The sequence below is a fragment of the Cynocephalus volans genome, chromosome 3 (assembly GCF_027409185.1).
Source record: "Cynocephalus volans isolate mCynVol1 chromosome 3, mCynVol1.pri, whole genome shotgun sequence".
In the NCBI taxonomy this organism is placed as follows: Eukaryota; Metazoa; Chordata; class Mammalia; order Dermoptera; family Cynocephalidae; genus Cynocephalus; species Cynocephalus volans.
In genome coordinates this window covers 152,249,192-152,255,191 of record NC_084462.1, presented here as the reverse complement: position 1 = coordinate 152,255,191, position 6,000 = coordinate 152,249,192, and positions in this window count along the sequence as shown.

Sequence of the window (6,000 nt, the reverse complement as noted above, 5' to 3'; positions counted from 1 at the left end):
CCAGCCAACCTAAAAATAATGCCTCTTATCTGAATAAGCTCTAAACCTCTACAAGAAATAATAAATAGCATGTATAAAGTGCTGACTATATGCTGAGTACTAGGTGCTTTGTATACGTTATCTAATCAAGTTGCCTCATTACAACCCTTTGAAGAAGTTATTATAATCCCTGTGATCCTGTGATTTTTCACAATAGCCAGGCAGGCATGCAGGCTTGGTACACTACCTGAAAGAACACACTTAGCCATAGCCCGTGATGGGGATATGCTGAGCTCAGGGCATGGTGCAGACATTCCTGTCCTCCTTCAGGCCACACCAAGTCTGCTTTGCAGTGGTGCTTGGAAACCTCTTTCCCACCCCACAATGGTAACTATAGTATTTAGCTATCACAAAAATAATAAGAATAAATCAACTTGTTCCAAGAGTTCTGGATTATGGTGCATACTTTATTGGTAGAATTGGAAAATTTTAAATTCCATTTCGGTGAAAACTTATGAATTACATACAAACCAGCTCATTTAAGGGGCAGAAGGAATCACAGGCACTTCATATGTTTCTGTTTTAGTGTCCTAATTTTTACACTGGATAAATTCTTTGCTCCAGCCAGCTTTCAATGAAAAGACTACTAATACAGAACCATTGCTTCAAACAAGCAGCACTGGAATATTCCATCTTGTTCATTTTTTACACCTATATGTGTTTTTTCATCAGCTTCTTTAGGTATCATGGTTTCTTCCACATCTTCCAAAATCAAAATCATATTTAAATGTTGCTCATAATCCTGGTCCATGTCGACAATGTCTAAACCTTCTGCCATTTTTTCTTCCTTCCTTTTCTATCTCCTCTTCCTCAGGAACCTGGCTTCATCCTACCACTAGTCATTGTGTTTAAATTGGGGACAAAGGACTGCAGTTGGCCACACTGGTAAAGATAGGGAAAGAGCAAGGGGGAGGAAGCAGAGATGTAGTAATTCTGCATCTCACATCTATATATAATGACAGTGGTTCTTGGGGACCTTAAGTAGCTTTTCCTATGTTACCCAACTAGTAAGTAGTAAAGGTGGGAGTTGACCCCAGGTCAGTAAGGCTCTAAAACACCCACTGTTCTGTTGCATCACACTACTTACCATAAGCAGCAAAATCCCATTAAATGCAGGAATTGGGCAACAATAAGGGGCACACTTTGTGTGAGTAGATAGAATCATGTATGATTCACTAAATGGGTCTGGAAGTGTGACCTTGGAAAGAAGGGCCAGCCTAAATGAAGAACTTTCCTGACATCATCAAAACTGTGAATGACAAATATTTACTCTGAACATGGGACCATGCTGGAGGTTTTGAAGGAAACGCAGAGCATTTTATAAGACTACACTCAAGAGACTTACAGTCTAGCTGAAGGGGAAAATCGTGCATTGTAATAGTCAGGGCACATCCTGGAAATGGAGAATATATTCAAATGGACAATTAAGGAGAGTTTAAGTTATAAAGATGTGGATGAGGTTTAGGGAATTGGAAAAGAATAATGCAGTACACTGAGGTGGCAAGAAGAGTGTTCTGTCACCCGTACCCGCAAGACAGGCAAGGGCAAGGTGAAGAAGCAGAGCATAGCTGAATGTAGAGGGAGGGACACACCCCATCCCAAGAGCTGTGACCTTCGGTAGAGGAAAACAGCCAACCTGTGGTGACCCTCAATCTCACTCTTTCCACTCCTCAGTCTCTAGGTGATGTTCCCCAACCAGAAGCTAGAGGGCAAGTATCGATTCCATCCGTAAAGACCAGTCTCCCAGGCACAGCAAGGAATGGAAAAAGGTAGAGAGTGACTATGAAAGGGCAAATGAAAGATAGTTTTATAAATTGAAACACCTTTTAAGTGTATTGCGGAGGCTGCTAATTATAAGAGTATGACTATGAATTATTTTGTGAAATAATATCCTCTTCATGCACTTTCAATTCACAGTATCATTTTTACATGTCCTGATGTTCTCTTATTCGGTTAGTTTCAAGTAAGAATGACCCTAATTAAATATTGAAATAGACTGGCTTCGTGGTTCACCCAAAGTGAGAGGCAAAGTGAACTGAAGCCTTTTGCACGAGCACATTTCAATTACTTTGCATATGCAGTGTTTGTGCTCAATTCTTTGTCCATTGTGTAACTTTATTATACTCAGATTTTTCGCCAAGCCGTTTTCCATCATTTAAAAAATATCTTCCTTTCTTCCACTTTTACTCTCTCCTTCTTTCCTCCAATAAAAAGGTCTGCTTGGCTCACACCTCCTTCAACAGACGCTTGGAAATAATGCACTGTGGCAGTTTTTCAAGGGTTTTTTCTCTTTCCTCCCTCCAGAGGAAAAAACAAAAGGGTAAAGACGGCTTTCGGGATTGGATCAGAACATTGCTTTCCTGGAATTTGCAGCTGTTTCTGGATTGTAGAAATCAGTCGAGGTAAACAATGTGCTCAGGGACTAAAGGAAATGGGTTGGCTCCAATCTGTCCAGTCATCTGGGGAGGAATTTTTTCATTGTTACAAAGTCTGCTACTCAACAAAGATTTTCTCTCTCTCTCCAGAGTGTGTGTGGAGGGAAAAGCTTGGGAAATTCACATAGGATGGGAGAAAAAAAGCAAAAGTAAAATGCTAGTGAAAGGCAAAGGCAGAAAAATAACTGACCTTTGGTCAGAACACAGACCATTCTCTGGATTCTGGGCTAGACATGAAAGGTTCGCCCTTTATTTCTAAGAGTCTGAGGACTGGGGTGAGCTGGTGAGATTTCCATTTTCATCCAGCAGACAAAATAAAGATGGGGTTTATGTAGGCAGGTGGAGCCAGTTAGTGAATGAATGAGAGACTTATTTTGGCTTCTCATCAAGTGTGAAATGTTGGGTTTATGTGCTTGAGCATTGCTGGCTCTATATCTATATGGAACACATACATCTGTACACACCTTTGCACTCCTGTGAATATATTACTGGTCCCATTTGAGGAAGCCTCCAGAACTGTGTGTTTTCCTCCCTACCTTGGATCCTGCACTCTCTTTGGAAGGAGCCTGTAGAACTCTCTGTAGTTAGGCAGAGATCAGGCCAGGAGAGCAAAGGCGATCACCCACTCACTTACCAACATTCATTCCAGCGCCTCGAGGCTTTTTCTTTTGTGTGTCCTTTTTGTGACCGGTAAGGGGATCACAACCCTTGGCTTGCTGTGCCCGCGCGCTCAACCAGTGAGCGCACCAGCGCATCCCTATATAGGATCCGAACCCGCGGCGGGAGCGCCACTGCGCTCCCAAGCGCTGCACTCTCCCGAGTGTGCCATGGGGCCGGCCCATCATTCCAGCGCCTCTTGATAGGCTTTTCAGTCTACTTTTTGGGCTCACGTTTTTTTTTTTTTTTTTCCCCCATATTGATTCTTTTAGAAAGTTAGTGTACGGATTGGATGGGGTCCCCACCAAAAGATGTTGAAGTTCCAACCCCAGTACCTATGAATGTGATGCTGTTTGGAAAGGGGGTCTTTGCAGATGATCAAGTTAAGATGAGGTCATTAGGGCAGGCCCTAATCCAATATGACTGGTGTCGTTATAAAAAGGAGAAATTTGGACAGAGACAGACACACATAGAGGGAAGACAATGTGAAGACACAGGGAAAAGATGACCATCTATGAACCAAGGAGCGCCTGAGGCTACAGAAGCTAGAGGATAAAGAGAAGCTCAGAGATAAAAAACCAATTCTCCCTCACAGCCCTCAGAAGAGATCAACCCTCCAACACCTGCTTTCAGTCTTCCAGCCTCCAGAACTATGAGCTGAAAGAAATGTCTGTTGTTTAAGCCACCCAGTTTGTGGTACTTTGTTATGGCAGTCCCAATAAACTAATACAGTTAAAATTTGATGGAACCTTCTGGTACCATCCTTATTCTTCAATGAAGAAACTGAAGCTCAAAAAGTAAAATGACTTATGCAGTCATAGAGCCAGTTGAGGACAGAGATCTAAATATCCAGATCATTCCTCTACTCATTGCTGTAACTGGTCTGATTTGGATAAATCACAACAACAGGCTTCTACGGTTGAATCAAGAGGATGGAGAAATGTCATCCCTATCTGGTTACATACACACTCCTAGACTTCAGCAGTGTAAAACAAGACTTTGGCATTATTAGCATGGAGTGGGTATACACATACTGTGACTTTCAGTGTCAATGGATTTTACTTGTGTTTACTGACATCTTTTAAAAAGCCACAGAAGCTAGTAGCTACTATCCAAGTTGTACTTTGTATAGTATTCGAATAGAGGTAACTGCCCAGGGTACCTCTTGAGAAGGTTAAGGACAATTTCATCTACATTTGGTGGCTTTTCTTACAAGAATCTAAAGTTCTGGTGAAGCTGTTGGAGTTCCCTGAACCAGGCAAAATTGTGAGTGGGGAGAGGTACAGAGTGTGCATCTTGCTTGCAAGCTGTTGGTCCTCTGCCAGGTCATGCAGTAGGGGGATTCTGCTCCCCTGTCTTCACAGCTCCAAAATCAGTGGTTACCATCCTCAGAGTGGGAAGGAATTCAGTCTGCCTGCCTGCTATGGTTTGAATGTTTGTCCCCTTCAAAACTCATGTTGAAATTTAATTGCCAATGTAACAGTATTGGGAGGTGGGCCTTTAAGAGGTGATTAGGCCATGGGGGCATCATCCTCATAGGTGGGTTTAATGCCTTTGAAAAAGGGCTTTCAGGAGTGGGTTCTTGCTCTTTGCCCTTCCACTCTTCTGCCATGTGAGGAACAGCGTTTCCCTCCCTCCGGAGGACACAGTGTTCAAGGTGCCACGTGGAAAGCAAAGAAAAGGCCCTTACCAGGCGCCAAACTGTGAGAAATACTGTGAGAAATTTATGTTCTTTACAAATTACTCCGTCTCAGGTATTCTGTTATAGCAGCACAAAACAAACAAAGACAGTACCCCATTCCCCCTCAGCTTCTCCTGGGACCCAACGTACTTACGGCCTGGTGCTGCCCTTCCTGGGCAGTGAGGGATGGGAGGGCCCACTAATCTCTCCACGCCTGACTCTCTTTTGGCCCTTACTCAGGGCTCTCAGTGGTCAGTCCCCAAGCTTCCATCTGCCATGGGGTGGGGGAGGGGGATGGGTGGGGTGGTAGGGAGGAAGGTCAATCCTTTTGCTTTCTCTCTCTCTCTCTTTCTCTCTCTGGATGCAGCAGAGCCCAAGTCTCACACGCCTCTTCCAGGCTTTTCTGAATATGGCTTCCAAGTAGCTGCTCGGTGCTACTTGGAGAAATGCTTAGTAATTGGATTTGAATTGGGAGAAGAAAGCTGCAGGTATTAACTTTGATGCCTTCACCATCTGGCTTTGGAGAATCAAGGGGAAACAATACACACTCAAATGTTCATTTTGAGTACAAGACTTTGGGCCAAAAGGACATGGATTACCAATATAATAACTGAAATAAACAACTTCTTAAGGAAGATTGGAATTTGTTTGCCTGCCTGGTTTTGGTTTTGTAACTTGAGAAGTGGAGGGGAATTTTGGTGAAGAAGGGAGCCAGAAAAGGAAGGAAAAAGAAGGAAGAGCTGTGTGATCACTATCTGATCCAGTTTCAATTCCTATGATTAAGGGGACAAAGCAAAAAGCTGACCCAACTGCTTAAGAGAGACTTTGAGATTCTGGCAACACACAGAACTTCTTTAGGAAGGGTTGCATCATGACTGTAAAGGGCCCTAGTACTTTCACTTTCTTGGTCTCCTTTCTCCGTTAAAAAAAAAAAAGAAAAAAATGTTAAAAATTATATTTTACAACTGCATTGGTATAAAGGTGAATATATTGATATTAAATATTAAAATACTTTCTTTGACCCTAAAGTGATTTTTTCTTCTGATTTTAAAAGATATTAGGACTATTTCGTGGGCCCCTCTTATTGTGAGCTCTAGGTACTTTGCCTACTGTGCCCAACGGGTAAGTCAGCCCAGGCTTCAGGGCCCTGGAACAAAGTGTAGCAATAGTGTTAGTTAGGAAGGAGGC